This window comes from Pinus tabuliformis, chromosome 1_1 (assembly GCF_031772625.1).
Source record: "Pinus tabuliformis cultivar Carrire ecotype Pingquan chromosome 1_1, CPIR1, whole genome shotgun sequence".
Taxonomy (NCBI): Eukaryota; Viridiplantae; Streptophyta; class Pinopsida; order Pinales; family Pinaceae; genus Pinus; species Pinus tabuliformis.
The window spans coordinates 679,347,086-679,366,222 of record NC_142297.1 but is presented as its reverse complement, the minus strand read 5'-3'; the positions used below and the strand labels follow the sequence as shown (position 1 = coordinate 679,366,222).

Here is a 19,137-nt window from a genome sequence, read left to right as displayed (position 1 = left end):
CTTCCTATTTTGTGTCATTATTTGCTTCCATTTTTGCACCATCATTTGCATCAAGTTTACACTATATTTTGAATCCAATTTAACGTCTTTTTATGCATCCATTTTGTGTCAGTTTTTGCATCTAGTCTTACGCCAGGTTTTGTATCTAGTCTTACACTAGTTTTTGCTTCTATTTTTGCACCAGCTTTGGTGCCTATCTTTGCACCATGTGTTGAATTTGATTTAGCACCAAATTTTGCATCCATTTTTGTGCCCATTTTTGCATCTTTTTTTGGACCATTTTTTACATCCACATTTACGTTTGATTTGTCTCCATTTTTCCCATCTCATTTTGCACCATATTTTGCGTCATTTGTTTCATCCAATTTTGCATCATTTTTAACACCATCTTTTGCATCTAATGTTACATCATTTTGAGCATCCAAATTTGCATTTATATTTGCATCTTATGTTGAGTCATGTGTTGTGTCCACCTTTGCATATTATTTTGTGTCTAATGGTACATTCAATTTAGAGCCATTTTTTACGTCTACTTTTGTATTTGTTTTTGCACCAAGTTTTGCATCCAATTTTAAGCTATTTTATGCCCCTTTTTGCACCATTTTTTTGTGTCTACTTGTGTCCAATGTTGCACCATTATTTACACCGACTTTTTCATCCAATTTTGCATTTTTTTGGTGTCTAGTTTTACATCGTTTTCACCATCCAAATTTGCATCTTTTTTTGCCTCATTTTGTGTCCACATTTGCATATAATTTTGTGTCTGAGTTCGAGCCTAAATTTGCATGTGATTAGGAATCATTTTTTACATCCAATATGGCATCCTTGGTTTCACCTTTTTTCAGCCCCATTTTGCATCTTGTTTTATGTCTTTTCTTACATCTTTTTTTTTTCCTTTTTTGCACCCAAGTTTGCATCCCAAATTTACACCATTATTTGCATCATCATTTGGCATATTAATTTGTAACGTTTTTTGCTTCTTTTTAACGCTCAACTTTGCATCTTATTTTACATCTAGTTGTTGTCTTTTTTTGCATCTAATTTGGTGCCCATTTATGTGTCCTTGTTTTTGCCCAATTTGATATCCTTTTGTATGCCATGTTTTGTTCCCTTCTTTGTGTCAACTATTGCACAATTTTTCACTTCTAATTTAAAACACTTTGTATGTCAATTGTTTGCATTTTGTATTAATTCCTAGTTTAACATCCAATTTTACTTTCAATTTTGCATCCATGGTTACATCCGCATTTGACTTCTTATATAGAGTATATTTTTCTTTACATATATGACCCCATTTATAGATTCATAGTGAAATATATGATAGTTTCTAAATATCATTAAAGCAGATATCACAATTCAAAATCATTTGTAAAGAAATTTAAGAGAAATTGACAACATCCATCCAAAAAAATAACAATGTGTCATTAACAATTTTCAAAACATGTATAAAATAGCAACATAATACTAATAAAATCAGTATTATTTTTAATCAAAACAAGTAAAATTCAAATATGATTAACAAATCAAAATATTTCATGAATATCGTTATTCTACGATAAATTAACAACATACATAAATCAAACTCATCATATGATTACAAAATCAAAATGTCTCATTGATATAGGGTAAATTCACAACACCCATCTAAACATAACAATGTCATTCTACACAATAATTTCTTCATAAAAAACAATGCATGTGCATGCCTAGCTACCACCACCAAGATCATCCTCATGATCATCTTGACCATCCTCATTACTCTAATCCACATCATCACCAACACCGCAACTATCATCATCATCTCCTCCTTCACCACCATCATCCTCATCCTCATCCTCATCATCTCCTGATATATGTTGAACATAATTTGGATCATCGTCTTGGCAATCATTACCTATAACATTCTGACAAAAAAAATCAATATTACATGTTAGTATTAATTACATAACACAACGCATGTTTTTGTTATACAATGTTAACCATAAAATGAGGTAAGATATACTAGCATTTGCACCAGATGTTGCAAAGGAAACGTCGTAAGGCATAAATTGAAAAATACAAATACAACAAAAGACTACTTTGATAAAGAATAAAAATATATTGAATGCTCAAATCAATGCCCCATTAACTGGAAGCATTTAGTAGACATATCTATCAACATTAGGATTATACACAATGATCAAGAAATTCTCCATATACAAACAACAACTTCCACAACAAGCTTTTGTCACATCCACATTTTAAGAAATGCCTTGGAACGTGATCAGAATCTTCCATATTGCCTTTTTCATTATTTAGATAAATCTTCCATATTGCTATTTTCATCATGAATATTGTTAGTTCATTGTTGTAAAGTGTTAGTGTGTTAAATTCAATACTATAAGTTCGACAAGTGAAAAACATTCCTCAATTAGCATAATATACATTTTTCTCTCACCGTGTATTTTTCAGTCAAAGAGCACAAGTAACATATTAACATGTATTTTCCCTTCATTATTTTCATCATAGAGCCAAGAAATCTACGCCTTATCTATAAAGTAACAAAAACATTTTGAAATAAGTTTAATATTTCAAGCCAGTGTCTAACCTATAAAGTAACAAAAACTTTTTGAAATAAATTTAATATTTTAAGCAATTGACTAACCTACTTTAATAATTGAAAAATTCTCAAAGATGAATTATACTCCATAATAAGAGAGCCAACATTGGAGCCCATACTTTCACTAAAACCAAAAGAAACACAACCACTTGTTAAGAAGAAATTCAAGTAATAATAATAAAACAAAAATAATAAACATTAAAGTATAAAATGGTATTTCCAACACACAAGTATAAATATACATGCTCTATGTCCATTGTTATATTAAATGGGTGTGGAGAAAATTAGTAGAGAACCCAAAATTGTATTTCTAATTAGGATGGGTGGAGAAATGCTTTAAATGCGGGTTGTTGTCATTCTAATGAAACCCTTTGCAAAGGGGATGTTAAGATTATGAGAGAAAAGCTAGGCTTGGTAGAGAACACCTTCCTTGTTAAACATTCCCCTACTGTAACCAAAAGGAAAGGGCAAGAGAAACAATAATTAGGTTTTTGTTCACAAGTTCTACAAAATATATAGGTGCTATTGATGTTTGAGTGAATAATGGGAGAGATTATTTATGAAATTGTGATAAGGCGCACCTAGTTTTGTCAGAAAGAGGCATATTAATGACAAGTACATCACATTTAGGTAGCATTTCGTCAAGATTTGTCTCCAATGTTGCTCCAGTTTCCTTTTCCAATTCGGGTCCAATAGAAAGACGGTCGTGGTAAAGAAGCTTACAATTGAAGGGTTGTACAAAGGAACGCAATTCAATTCAACATCATGTAATGTTTATTATTATTAGATTGAAATTTTGAAACAAACAGCATGCATGCGTAAGAATTATGGAGCACTGATTTTTGAAAAGAAGTTTGCAACATCATGAAGTAGTACTAGATCCTAAGAATGAATACCTTCAAACGCTTAAGTAGTTCTTTGCCAATACGCCCTGCACCAATAGAACCAATAGTTTTCCCTTCTAGATCATATGACCTGTAAGAAATTGCTGCCACTTTCCAATCACCCTCAACAATTTGCTTATATCCAGGCACAAAGTTTCACATCAATATGAGAATGCGCATTAGCTCATCTTCTGCCACGGACACCACATTACTTTCGCTGATCTTCAACCAATGATTATACAAACAAATCAATGGAATTAAAAAATATATCCAATATAAATAAAATGCGTTTTTTTAAAAGTAACTCCTAAAGTGAGAAAAATAAAGTTAAAAAATATAACAATGACAATTGTGTAGTTAAAGTGTAACCAAAACAAAAATATATATACAACAATAGAATAAATAAAATGCGTTGTTTTAAAAGTAACTCCTAAAGTGAGAAAAAATAAAGTTAAAAAAATATAACAATGACAATTGTGTAGTTTAAGTGTAACCAAAACAAATATATATATATATATATATATATATATATATATATATATATATCTATATATATATAGATATGTATATATATATATATGTATATATATATATATGTATATATATATATATATGTATATATATATATATATATATAGAATAAACCTATCAAGTGTGGATCAAGCAGTTTGTGTCGGATTTAGCCCATAAAATGTCATTTTCAAATTTAACGATAGAATAAACCTATCTAGTGTGGATCAAGTAGTTTGTGTTGGATTTAACTCATGAAATGTCATGTTCAAATTTAATGGAGAGGGGTTGAGAGTTGGAGCCACTTGTGAAGGGTAAAAATTATTCCGTAAGGCACTTAGTGAGACAGAGCCTTGCACAAACCTATTGACAACATCCTACAATTAGACAAATCATTCTTCCATCAACCATTGGAGCTGATCTCAACCTAAACGTAGGTCACCACGGTTAAAGAGAGGACATCATAACGAAACAACGAATTAAACATGGAACCGTCATTTCTAAAGGAAACAATGGTACCTAAAGCTATTCGAAACGTTCGAAGGAAGGAGCAAAATGTCATTTATAAGAAAATAGTAAACTTCGTCCACAACAACGCTACTTAGGGTGGAAATTGTTGGGAAAACCACCACAAGAAAGGAACAAAAAATGGGAAGGCTAGAAATGCAATTATCTTTGTCCTTGAAATGTCTGCTAAAAGGAGAGGAGAGTTCGAAGGAAATTAAAGAACTCAAAAGGCAGTCCTTGGAGTCATCATTGCCCGATTTGAGAGAGCTTCCATTTTTTGAAAGAGTTGTTTTACTTGCACCTCCCCTCTCCATTTTGTTAAAGAGTTGTTTCACTTGTTATGCTAGAGTTGTTCGGTTGTTACGGAGGAAAGGCATTCAACAATTTTCAAATTTGAACCTCTTTAGCATTATAGTGTTCCACCCCTGATTCAAGCACCTGAAACTCTCTGTTTTATTTACAGGAAAATAAAGAGAGTGTTAGTCTATCTGTGTTTCTCGAGATATAATGCCCCATATCCAAAATACGAAAGCTACAGGAGAACAGTTATTACACAGTACAATCTCACCATTACAAAGGAGTCGATAAAAGACCAAATGCATTAAAGCTTTCCAAGAAATTGCAAAAACATACAATAACACAAGTGAAGATCAAGGTAAATCTGCAGTACATGTTGGATTGGGGATAAAGCCAATATCATAGCATGAGATTGACAATTAAATGAGTTGTAAATAATAATGGAATGATATGGAATTGAATAGCCTACAGGCTGAATATAAACAAGAGAGTTATTATTTCATTGTTATTAATTTATTATAAAATCACATTTTTTAAAACAATAACTATTTTTATTTCAATACCGACCATTAACTAATTTCTAAGAATAATTCTAATTATTGTTGTCCACTTCATCTTCTTTCCATTTCTGTACCATGAGGGAAAAACCCAATACCATTCCTATATCTTAAAATTAACATTAAATATGTCAAAATAGCTCAAGCATATTTTTGCAAGCATATTTTGGAAAACAATCATTACAGACGGATTAAACAAAGAAGAGCGCTTTGAGATCTTCCGCAAATCTTTCAGGAATGTAATAAGAGCAAAATAAAACCCATGGGTAAGTACAGCCAAAAGGATAATGAATCAATCTAGTCACAGTAAATATCAATATGATAATCCAGGTAAGATGTATTGTAACTTTTCCTGATTTCAGCCCTCTTGGCACCGGTAGGTTACCTATATCCTTGGGAGAGAGATAAGGTGGTTCCTATAGAAAGGAGACAGCGGACAACAAAATATTCAATTTAATCAATTGGATTATGGTTCGAGCCCCATTTGAGAGTAGTGGGGCTTGGCAATAAGAGATCCAATGATATCTAACCAAGCCAGGGAAGCCAAACTGTTGTTGAAATATTTGTCTGACAAAGTGGCCTGGTGGAAAGATGGACTTCGCCATAACTATTTCAAACAAAGTCGGTGATAAAAGGATCCCCTGTCTCGCCATTCTGCGAGTCCTTGGCCCGTTTCCTTTGGAAACACCTATCATGTATCCCACGCAATGGCAAGTGCATTAAGCTTGGGAAGACAGTATGGACCATCCACCTATTTCTCAAGATGTGTCTCTCTAAGACGTGAAACCCTGGATGCTGGATCAAGGTATAACAACCCTTTTCCTTGATGGCACCTTTAAAAGAAACCTGGAATGGCAGGGGCAGGGAGCCTTCATTGACTTCAGATTAAATCAAGAGAGTCAATATTACGGCAGGTTGGTATTTCCGTGAACAAACAAGTGAAGGCTCAAGCCCTCTTCAAAGGCCACCAGCTTCCTGAAGCTCAAGGAGCCTGCTAGGCAACAGTGGTGGGTGATTCAATGATTATTCTAAGAGCTACTGTGCACGTCTCTTCCAAACATTGATACACAGCCCATTGGCACAAAAGAATTATTAAAAAATGCGGAGCTTCAGCCTTCAACAAGATCAAATTCCTTCATGTCTCAAGGCATCAAAACGATCAAATTTCTTGAATCTTCACGTCTCAAGGCATCAAAACGGGGAAATAAAACCATCAAACTATCTAATAGTAGCATAAATGTAGGGATACAACAGAGTGTCTGCACTAAAAGTCTGGAGAGAGGGATGGGATGATGTCAATGGTGGTGGGAACCAGGCTATTGGATCACTGTTGGAATTGCCAAAAGCTTAAGAAAGGATCCAGTTGTGTGATCCTACGGGAGGCATAGGAATGATGATGCTCGGCTCTCCTATCATCTAATGTCCAAGCAAGGAAACTCTTGAAAATATTATCTCTGCTCTGCTGAATGTAGGGCTAGTCTAATAGGTGGAAGGTGGCTAATGTGTAAAGATGGCTATTGTCCTTGGGCTACCTTAGCTGTTCGTGTTTAGTGATCTGTAGTATTATGACTCCTCAAGTCACTATTAAACCATGAGAACCATGCCCAGGCAGACTAGTGTGACATTGTGGATGAGAACCAAAACTAGACTCCTATAACCTCCTTTTTCATCCTTCAAATTGCAGAATTAACTAACTGTTCTAGTAATCGTTCTTGAGCACCTGAAGATGTGCACCCTAAATAATAAGAATAATACCCTGTAACATATGAATAGTCCATCCTGTGCATGTAGGATATGCACATGAGGTCCAATAAAATCACTAACCAGAATACCAGGTGTTATTAAAGCCTCTACAGGTTGATATATATGAATGTTACAGTGTGCAGGAGTATGATTCAATTCCATACGAAAATACAAAACATCTGATAGGATTTCCTTATACCTCATAGGCAAACAACCATTGTCCCTTCTATAGATGAGCAGAATAAGTGCTTGGTTCTCTACACTAAATAAAGACAAAGTATAGTACTTATTGCTGACAAAATAGGATTTAAATTGTGGTTCAATTGCTTGACATTCAGCTGGTCACAGAATTGTAGAGTGCATAATCATAAGTGATGTTGCGAGCGTCATTGCTCAAAGTCTAAGGGTCTTGCGAGCCATAATCACAGCCATGTATGGCATATCTTGTGATTATGGCATTTTATGAGGTCAATTCTTGTGAAGACATTTCAGTTTATAATAAATTTTGAACCTCAACAGAGTTTCGGCAAGACCTGGCTGAGCTAGGACATCAACAACACAGCTGATATGAATGACATAATCTAGCCTCAAGAGGGAGCCTCTTTTGTTTCATCACTCTAACAATCTATGAAGTGGTGGAAAGCATAACAACTTCCCCTTGAATATGACACCTAAACTGAGTACAAATCCTAAATGATGCAGCCCTTGGTGCATGTCTCTCAAAGTATCGATATTTCAAATGTTGAAAGCTCTTGTGCCCATTTGATATGCATTCGATTGCAGTTCCCCTGAAGAAAGAATCTTATAAAGGTGAGGCCATGGCCAATATGTTAGCCATATCCATTGGAGTTTCCATTGCTTGACAACTTTAGTGTGATCAGTCCCACCATGATTCACATGGGCTTCTACTCAACACTGGCTGTTGCTATTGTAAGAGTCTTCAAGCTCGTTGAACCCATAGTATTGATAAGTGTATTCTTTGGGTCTCTGGTTTTCAAATTCTGCCTATGTTTTCCTCTCAGTATCATTATTTCAAATGCTGAAAGCTCTAATTCCCATTGCTGTGTATTTGATTGTGGTTTCCCTGAAGAAAGAAGCTTATAAAGGTGAGCCTGAGGCCAATATGTTGGCCATATCCATTGGAGTTACTATTTCAGCTTATGGGGAGGCGAAGATGAATGCATGGGAGGTGATTCTCCAGTTAAGTGCAGTTGCATGTGAGACTACCCAATTGGTTCTCATACAAATTCCACGAACATCAAAAGGGATTAAGTTGAATCCCATCACATCTTTGTTGCTCCTTGTTGCCTTGTTTTTCTCAGCACCCCCTGGGCCTTAGTAGAATACCCATTTCTGATAATCAGGGTCTCTTCCTTTGATTTGGATTACATGACATTTCTGCTTGTGCCTTGGCTCTTAATCTTGCAGTGTTTCTTCTGATAGGAAAGACTTCAGCCTTGACTATGAATGTTGCTGGTCTTGTCAAGGACTGGCTACTCATAACATAATCTTTGTCTGTAATAAATGAAAAGGTTACAGTCATAAACTTGAGTGTGTGTGGACTGGCTTTTCTGGCTGTCTGTTACTATAATCATTTGAAACTTCAAGCTCTCAAGTCCAATGACAACCAACCAAAGTACCTCAGCAGTGCAGCTGATGCCAATGATGAAGGAGAAGGTTTGATAATGACGAGTGGGAGATCCTCAATCAGAGATTCAGAACCAGTAGAGAAAAATCAAACTCAAGCTTCATGATTAGGTATTTAGATCATTAATATTGTCCTGTGCTAGAGATTACTGTTCTTGGATTGGCTCCTCTATGCCCAGATCTATTTGCAGGGAACAGGCTAGTCATTCACAGTGAAGAAGATAATGACAAGATTAGTGTATAATGATGGACAGGATGGTGCCATGGTGCCAACCTAAATTTCAAGTAAGGAGACATCTGTTCATCAATTTGTCAAGAAGCATGGCCTACAATTCAATTGCTCTAAGCCTATCACTTCTTCCACCTGTCAAATAAATTGTTTCCTGTTTGTTTAGTTGACTATGGTTCTAATAAATATACTATTGTTTGATGTAAAAAGACAAAACAAAACAAAAAATATGGAAAGTTGTGACCCCATTTTCTAACTACAAATTGAAATCGGATTACCATAGTGACCACCTCTGCTTATTGGAATCAAAAAGGGGGTGGGTTATGCACAATCCTCCGTATCATTTGCTATTACCAGAGATAATTAAAGCCACCCTAAACTCAAGTCTTAACTATGCTGATAAGTGAATAAGTGCTTGGTTCTCTACACTAAATAAAGACAAAGTATAGTACTTATTGCTGACAAAATAGGATTTAAATCGCGGTTCAATTGCTTGACATTCAGCTGGTCACAGAATTGTAGAGTGCATAAAGTTATAATTCCAACAGATACCTACCAAATTTTAGGCAAAATTAACTGGAAAATATACCCAAAAGAAAAACTAAAATGTAAAACAATTAAACTATGCTTATGTTTGGACATGAAGCTATATAACAGCTACATGTACCCTAGTGGATATATACATGATTTGGACTTTTATTGTTTGGTCAGCAAAAAGAATTTCTTCAGGGGACGTCTTCCTGACTCTGCCATTTTGTCATATCTTCTTTTAATAATAATATTTCAACAGTTTTCTATAATAATCTTATTATCTTATTTATATTTCTACAATGTGTTTTTTTGTTATTCTTTCTTTATTTTGGAAGTTTCTCAGCACAGTCATTACTCCCATGACGCAGTAGAACACATAATTACTATCACTCAAGCAGATGAACCATAAAGCTTTCAACAATGACTGTGCAAATACCAAGAACATTTGACAGTACTCCATTCCATACATTAATTGGATAACTTGTACATGACAAGAAAACCCATGTACATACTACAAATTAATGTATAACTTGTACATTACAAGAAAACCCATGTAGATGATTTGTCAAGCCAAAAAAGCAGCTAGGTTTAAAGCCAATAGGTTCACTAAAATGAAAATTTCCAAACTCATGGACTTTGCAGAGGTATCTTCGAGAAACATAAACACAATACCCTTCTCTGTAGCTACTACGCCAACAAGAGAAAGTTGAAACGTTTCCCAAAGGTCACAAGCAGTTATGTCAGATAAGAATAGAAAACTCACATGTAAAGAAGAGTTTAAAGGCTATAAAAAGATGGAGACAACTCCGTACGTTATATGTCCATCGTAATGCTCTTTCAAGCTAGAATAGGCTCCAGGTCTGTTAGTAAAAGGCAAGAGACCAGCTAAAGGCAACAGGGGCTGATGGAAGCTTTCATTGGTTCTCTAGGCAAATCCATCAATGATATAAGTGTGAGGCATAGGAACCAGTAGACAATTGTAAAAATAAAAATCACAATCATAGCACTGTACCTAAGTCAAAGGTATAAGTTACTGTACACTGTTTTCCAAAAATAAACTAAAAATTTCAAGAAACTATTCATATCCTGATTAAAAGAAATGGCAAGCTACAATTTCTCATTTAGAAAAACATTCCAAAAATGTATCAATTAATGACTAAGGATACAAAAAAAATGTTCCAAAAGTTGTTAGGAAAGCTTTCTTGGGATTTGGCTTGTCTGGAGCAGGAAACATGGGCTGCATATATCTTTTTTTGTAACTGCCTAATGTAAGACATTTTGAAAGGGAGATTCAAGATGCTTCATCAAGGGGCTTGAAATTTTTCATGTATGGCCATTTTGAAAGGGAGATTCAAGCTCGAGGGGCTTCTAAACATCATGGTGGGCCTCTTCATATTTGCAGTCAATCTCCATTGTTCATTTCATGAAGCTTCAAGTGCCTAGAAATTCAAACCTATGTTATCACTGTAATTGGTTCTTACTGTTTTCAGATCAAAGGCACGAGTCTCTTTGTTTGTGGAATTTGATACATCTTCGGATCTTCCTCTAAATCAACGGCCTCATATAAAATATCTGGGCTTCCAATAGATTCTGATATCGGGTAGTGATCGTTAAAACTGTGGGCTGGGATTTCTCCATTAAAACACATTGAAGATGCATCAGAAATTCCAACCCGAGGTGAAGGTCTAATAGAAGACCTAGGAACTGTGGAAGAAGCCAAAAAAGAAACACGGCAACTAAATTGCTATGTTACAGATTACCTCAATATAAATGAGGATCTTCTAACACTTGCCCAGCGGAAAGAGGAGGAGGTAATTTTGAAGCTTAAGAGTTTTATTTTGAAGGATTATTTTTATTAGCATCAATGGTAGAATACATCATGTATTAAGCCCTTTTATACACGTTGCAGATGAGCTCTTTAGCTGAAAGAGTGGAAGGCTTGCAGATGGTACTTTCCAAGAATACAGAGGATAATATCATTATGGGTGGAACATTGAGAGCTCTTAGAGTCGAAATGGTTGATCTCAGACAACAACATCTGATACTTAGGCAGCATTATGATGTTACTCAAATGAAGCTTAGGAATAGTGAATAGTAAATCATGGGCTTGCTTCAAGGCAATATGAAAGTACTGGTAGGGTGAAATAGGATGAAGCTCTAGAAGCCTGGAATCTAATTCAACAAACACAGAATCTCGCAGGGCATTATTTGTTCTTGATGCACTATTTGCTAGAGAACATTTGGTGCACATGATCCACAAAATCCCACAACCCTGATGCAGAAACTCTACAGGGATGCAGGATTGACAACCTTAATGATAATCTGTTAAACTAGAATAAAAGAAAATTTTATAAGCACAAGGCACTTGTATCGTTCTCTTGCTTAAGAGAGAATCTGGTTCAAGATCATTTTCCTCCTTTTAACAAGTGCTCAATCGATTTCCTAGAATCAGAGGTCTGAAAAGAAAAAAACCAAGAGAAGAAATAGACGAGGCCCCAAAGCTAGTAATACCACTGGGATTCTGTAGAAGTTCAAAATGCAAACAAGCAAATTAAATATAGGGTCTGTCAATGGTGTGAAAAAAAAACCAAAAAGAAAAACCATCTCCACGAGGTCTTAGATTATATGAAAGTCATCAAGATATAGAACTCATTCTCAAAGCAGAATGTGATTATGAAATTCATCTATTTTCTTCCCCTTGAGCTTGTAACCAGTAGGCACTGTCCTGGTAGTGGTTCCCCTGAAATGAACACAAGGTGGATAAAACACTGGTCTAAGAAAACATGGATATTATACTAAGAAGTAAAGAAGATGGTATAGTAGCAGTTCTTTGTCAATGGAATGTACAGTTTAGCAACAGGTTATTTGGTACATAAAAGGCCTCTGTGTACCATTATCTCCTGCTGTCTTTTTTTCCCAATTGTATCCAACTTCGGGTCATCATGGTTTACGAACAAATTATAGATAAAGGAAAAGAAAGAAGAGAATATCTAAGAACAAAGAACATGGGAATGCATGCTACAAAACACTATTTTCATGAATTATGTAATTTCCCAAAAATGCCACGAAAGATAGGCAGCTCGTTCCATCACAGAATGTCAAGTTAGATTTATTTAAACCATAATAATGTAAAGATTTGAGCGTTTAGAACTTTTAGTCAATATGATGCATCATTTACTACAATCTTCCATCGTACTGAATACTGAGATGGAGATTGCAAAACGTGAAGAGTCGATGGGAAAGTTAACCCGAAAGTTAACAGCCATTGTTGCAAACCAAGATTTGCTTTTTGCAGAAACTGAACACCTGCAAGTGCATAGACAATTGCAAAATGCCAACTACAAAAAGGTTGAAACTGAGGCTGAATTGATACATTCCAAAAATATGATGAATGATTTGAAAGGGAAAATATGTCATATGCATGATGAAATGTGCAGACTAAGGGCCGAAAAGAGTGATATGATCAAGCAGAATATATTGCTTAAGCAAGCAGCAGAAGCTAAAGACCAGGTTATTCTAAACATCCGGAATGAGGCAACTGACTTGTGGCACAGAGTACAGGTTTTAGAAGATGAAGTCATGGAGAAAGAAGGTCAAATTTCTATATTAAAGGGATCATTCTCTGAAGAGTATTGGTATTAACAAAGCATAAGAGCATGGATTCACCATCAGATTGGCCTTTTCTGTCAGGATGTTAGTAGGAAGAGAAGGAGATACTTGTTTTTGACCGCTTGGCAATGCAAGTTTCAGGTTCAAGCACCCATCTTGATCCATATGGAACTGAACATAGAACTGCTCATCCTCTGCAGATTGATTTATAGTCATAGTACAGTGCTTGAGGACATTACATTACAACATCTCTACCACATTGAGCTTGCAAAAACAGTCTAACGATTACAGAGCCCTACAAGATATCCACTCGTGTCAAAAAGGATTTAAGCTTGTTTGCAGATATTTTTGAGCTTTCAACTGTTTAAGTTTTGGTGGCAATGAACTCGTTGAATTGAACTGAACCTTTCAGACTGCCCAAAAAGAAGTCACGTGAACATCAAAATTCTCAGTTAAACTGCCCTAAAAAACAACAAAAATGTCACATGGACATCAATAACAGTCTCAGCGGAACAATTGTGTAGAGATCTATCTCGTATTATGATGCTGATCTGGGGAAACTCAGGTGTCAAAGGAAAGCGCTTGTAAGGGAGAAAAGGGATACCAGTCATTCAGGGAATTGACAGCATCGGAGAATATAACTCAATGCTTACAGAAAACCCATTCTCACTATGCCTTGAAAGGTTTGCAATGGCCTCTAATGCATAGTCACTGCTATAAGTTTGGCTGCCAGCACATGATGATACTCTCCTAAGTGTAACTGCTACTATATCCCAACAAGTGTCTAAGTGCACTCTCCTAATCACTCCCTAGAATGATTGTTAGAATGATTGTTTAGCAGTTTAGTGAACAGGAAAAGGCCATTAGGGAAACTGGTGGATTGAATTTTCAGTAAAGCCATCAAACAACTAAATTACTAACAACTGGATCAATTGAGTGTAAAATATGTTTTCGTCTTAACCTCTGATATCAAAAACTTTGAGGTCTGGTCAATAAATTTGTGATTAATGTGGATATATGCAACACTAAAACGATATTCCCTCCACTCAAATACGAAACCAAGGGGAAGCGCGAAGAAACAGACCAATAATCAAAGAAGAATGCAATACCCCAATTATCGCAAAAACATTTGACTGTCACATCAATTATAGAACGCTAACAAACTTATGCAAACGAGGGAACTGGTTGCCACTAAATTATATTTGAGCTGAGGTATATATACATCAAGTACACACCAAATTGCCTTATCGGCCTCGGACAAAATAAAAGGGCAGGTTGCACACGGCTATTAGTAGCAGCAACTAAGGCTGGTTTAGTTTTCGGCTCTCAAAGAGCCCAATACTCAAGGTAATGACCTAAGTGGGCGTTGAATATTTCAATCCATCTTTTCTACTGCTTCCCCACCACCGTTCCTGACAACAGTTGCCGCGATGTTTCATAATTACTTAGTACTCAAAAGAAATATGAAAGTTTACAGGAGAGGCATATCACAGTATAAATGAAACAGTCTAGGTCGGTGGCAGTCGGAGTTGGCTTGTGAGAGTTTTGGGTAATTTTGAAAGCATAGATGCTCCTCTAATTACTCAACTCTGCTTCTATATTAGTACAGATCCCGGATAACAGACCTTTTGCAGAGCTCGTTCAAGGAAGACCTTTAAAAATCAGCAAGTTCAAGTAAGAAATCCAAAAATTCAGTGCAGCTCATGAGGGATACGTCAATTGAGTTATCTCGGGCAGTAGAGTGGAATGGCATTTGTCAATTGAGTTATCACGGGTAGTACTGCTTACAACAGGAGAATGACAAGACCGTATAGCAGAGAGTTCAAAATCGGCATACATGATACAAACAAGGATTAGAAGAGTCTAAGAACAGTGCTCACTGTCTACAGAGCCAAGACGAATGCAGAAGAGTTCTTCCTTCAGTTCCCCATCTGAAAAATCAGTTGCATGCCAAACCCAAGTTTTATCACTACCTGCGTGCTCCTGAAGTGACATTGGGGAATGAACTGGGCAAAAAGTTGAAATATTTCCAGAAAGTTGAAATATGGCAAATTTTTCCAATCAAGAACTCTAAATAATTTCATTAGGACAAGGCGTAGAGGATTCATGACGGCGACAAGAAAATAATGGCGCTTTGCAATTTTAGCGCTCTCTTGCAGAAAAATACCTTTTCTGAAATCGTTTTGACCACGAAGAAACGCAGATGAACTGTTGGAAGTCGTGCAGAGAGAGATCTGGTGGCTCGTGGATCGATTCTGGGGCAATGTTTATGCGATTGCAAACCATGATTGTTCATATGCGAGCTACTGAGCTCGTTGAGAGGGATACGCGCAATGGCGCCAAACTACCAAGAGGATTTGAATTTAAAGGCGGGATAGAATATCTACCGTCCGATCATGTCATCGACGGCCATATAGTTGTGTTTATTTGTGTTTCAGTAAAACGGATTTTCAAAGAATTTGAAATATTATACATTTTATAGAATGTGAAATATTATACATTCTATTATTTAAGCTGAATAATAGTTTTACTTTGGAAAAATAATTGGGCACATCAAATAAAATATTGATGCGATGGAAATAGAACTCCGAAACAATAATGCACCCTTCTCTTACTCCAAAACAATAATGCACCCTTCTCTAGCTGATGTGTCAATGCTTTGTTTGAAGTGGAACTTAAAGAATTAAGTAATTATTCATGATTAAATTGGGATTTTATATAAATTAATTGATTATTTATTAATGTTAATTTCATTTTATAATTTTATAGTAATTTTTAATAGATTTTTGTTAAAGATAATTATTTGAGCTATTATTGTATCAAGATTTTTGTTGTGTCTTTTATTATTATATTTTAATCCACTTTAAACATGCTCAAAATATGTTTTCATCTTCATTTGTGGAGATTATCTACTTGCATATTCAAAAAGTTTTGATGTAGTTTTTGCCTTGAAAAATGATTATTGTGATTGTAATGGTGAGAAATTATTCTATAAACAGTGTTAAGTGTTATTTAGAATAAATGAGAAATTCTTTTTGAATATATAAGACTAATCTTTGAGAGAATAGATATATATTCCCTAATTATCACATAAACAAGGGGTTAATCTTGCATTTAGTGCTTTATCTCTGTAGAGTTTCGCTAAACAAAGGGAATACCTCCTCCTACGTGACTTCGATTGTCCCTCCCTCTTACAGGATTGCAAAGCATTAAGAATTGAATCTTCTTTATTTTAAAGATGTAGCCTTGTCGAATATACCAAAAACATAGTAGGATTCTTTCATTATTGACAAAATCAAGCACATGTGCAAGGGAAGTATTCATCTATGGATGGTTAACAAGTTCATTAATAACTACAAGCAAACGCTTCAAACTATGTATTTAATGATCTCTAGTCATCATCTAAAGAGTTCAAGAATCAAATCAATTCCAACCTAAGTTCTAAGTATATGGTAAACCTCTACTCTAGAGGTTCTATTATTGTAAAATTTCACAACTATGGAAGTTGTGGCAAGGTCTCAAAGGAGGGACTTTCTTTTTGGGGCAAAACTAACCTTTTTTCAAAAGATAGTTTCTATAATTGAATCCATCTTCAATATCCATTTCTTCAACCCCACTCTGCCGGATTTGAATATTGAATCCCCCCTACTTATTTTGGGATGAGATGATCTTTCAAAAGCCAACATAAATATATTGGGGACTTACAACAATATACAAACTAAGCAAGGAAGGGTATACACACATGTGTTAGAATTTGAATTGAAGTTGACTTGAGCAAAGGTATAACAATGCATATTTAATTAAATACTGGTGATTTTAACAACCATGTCCATTAGATTAAAATAATGATACTTTATGTGTATCTATATGCAAAGACAAAATACTTGAAAGGCACCTTCCCAACAACAAAGGTCATTATAAGAAAAATGGAAAAATAACAAGTTGATGGGTGGTATGATTGAATGAACAATCAAAGGGCAAGAAAGAAGAGACATCCAAGTTTAGTCCTAATAAAAGATTTTATGGCCCCTTCCAAGGTGCGTTATTAAGAGGGACACAAACATGATCATGGAGTCTGTGCTAAAGTCTTATGGGAGAAATAGGAAGCATGTGAATGAGATATTATGGATTTCAAAAGAGAAATCATGTTATTCAATCCAATAGAAGCAAGGGGATTGGTGCTACTTGAGACTCCATAAGCTCTAAATCAATTGGTGAAAGCAAGAAGTCTAAAAGATAAATGCAAAGAAAGGAATATCCATCTATGTACAAATCTACAATAAATAAATTCAAAATTATACAGTGTTTCCATATAGACAATGTTAGGTCCCTATAACACTAGTGATTCCCCCATTACTAGTGTCATTGTGGCCCTTACTGTTATTGTTGTGCCCTTATTGTCCCCATATTGTTATTATTGTGCCCCATAGAAGCCCACTATTGTTATTTTTGTGCCCTTATATTATTATTGTTATGTTGACTTTGATTATATTGTGACCCCTTAGACTCCTATATATAGAAATGAGGCTTTGTCATTTGTATCATCCAATAATTGTTCTTTTGTGTAATGTAAAGGAGGTTGCCCCCTCGAAGAGGCTGATTTCTAAGTTGTTGATCTATCTTTTCTATCTTTTTGTGAGTTGGTTTCATAACAGACAACCTAGGTTAGAACCCTAAAAAGTGTAGGGTCTTTGTGAGTGTTTGTGAGGGAATGTGTTTGACATCACATAATTGGATTCCCTTCATCATCAAAGAGACATGTGTCCCAAAATTCAATTTGGTTTAAGTGGATGTTAATATGATACATTGTATATTTTCTGAGGGTAGTAGCACAATTGGAAAAAAGCATGTTGGCAAGCCCTTGTGTATCCAAGTGATCGAAAGTTCAATCCCCCAGACATATCTCACCAATTGAACTTAAAAAAAATATGATACATTGTATATTGCAAAGCCATTAAGTTAAGTAATGACCTTGGCTAACCCAAATATTTAATTAGAATTTAAGCTCAAACACAACATTAGAAATGAAACCTTCACTCTAGATCTAAGGATATAGGGGTCAACATTGGATATTGGATACAAGACAAGGTGATCAAATGTATCTCTTGGACTAGCATTTTTTACAAAGGAATACAAATTTTAATGCTTATATTAACATGTATGTATAATATAATAATGAAATAGTCACTCTTTAGTTCATGGATAAAAGTGTTGGTGTGGAAGGAAATCTCGAGGGATGTGTCACTATAGTCATAAAAATTGCATTTATTGTGGCACATGGAGAACTTATTAATTGGGTGTAGCTTTAAAAATGGATAGGAGTGTTATCCTCCCCACCTAACTGCGATTCCTACAAATGACATATTTAGTGATTAATGAGTATATTGTTGTAATAATTTTGAACCTTGTGTTAAGAAATCCCTATGCAATCCAATTTAACTTAGGTACCATCCTCAAAATGAGGAGAAGTCATTTGTGGGTTTCCTTAGAATGTGTATTTCAAGGAAGAATGTGTACTTTGTCGATATGTTGAAAGGTTTTACGGTCTTTGTGTTTTAGTGTACCATGTCATGTTTGGCATTGAGCGTTGGGTGTGTTGGAAGCCAACTCTTGGTAAACTCAAATACACTTGTCCTAAGGAGGGAGTTGGGGTTTTAAGGTTCTCTAGTTGTAAAAGCTTTCAAAGTCAATGTTTTTCATCCTCTTCTTGCATATTGCAGCCTCAAGGCCATTCGATGAGTTGGTGGTCATGCTTAAGGTTTTCATCCTATTCTTGCATTGTGCTTAAGGTTGATTGGTACCTTGTTCCATGAATTATGATCAACTTTGGGTCCTCTTTCAGTAGACACCTCCTAGCCACAGTATTAAAGGCAACATATTGGTTTCCTTTACTAATTTTAGCTTGTAATAAATTTAGATGTAATGGTTGTCACACGCGTTCATATACAACTACCTCATAACAAAGCTAACACAAGCACTTCTACCCATGCCTACATCACATCACAGAGGAGGAATCAATCAATA

The 19,137-nt window shown here is 35.3% G+C and overlaps 1 long non-coding RNA gene across 1 annotated transcript; it reads right to left on the bottom strand.

Moving 5' to 3' along the window:
• Positions 1-3,495: 3,495 nt before the first annotated feature.
• LOC149215242 (uncharacterized) lies at positions 3,496-15,452 on the bottom strand. Its single transcript, XR_016250459.1, has 2 exons — positions 15,281-15,452; positions 3,496-3,705 (listed from the first exon to the last, which is right to left on the bottom strand). It is a non-coding gene; the product is annotated as an uncharacterized LOC149215242 (long non-coding RNA).
• Between the last annotated feature and the right edge of the window lie 3,685 nt (positions 15,453-19,137).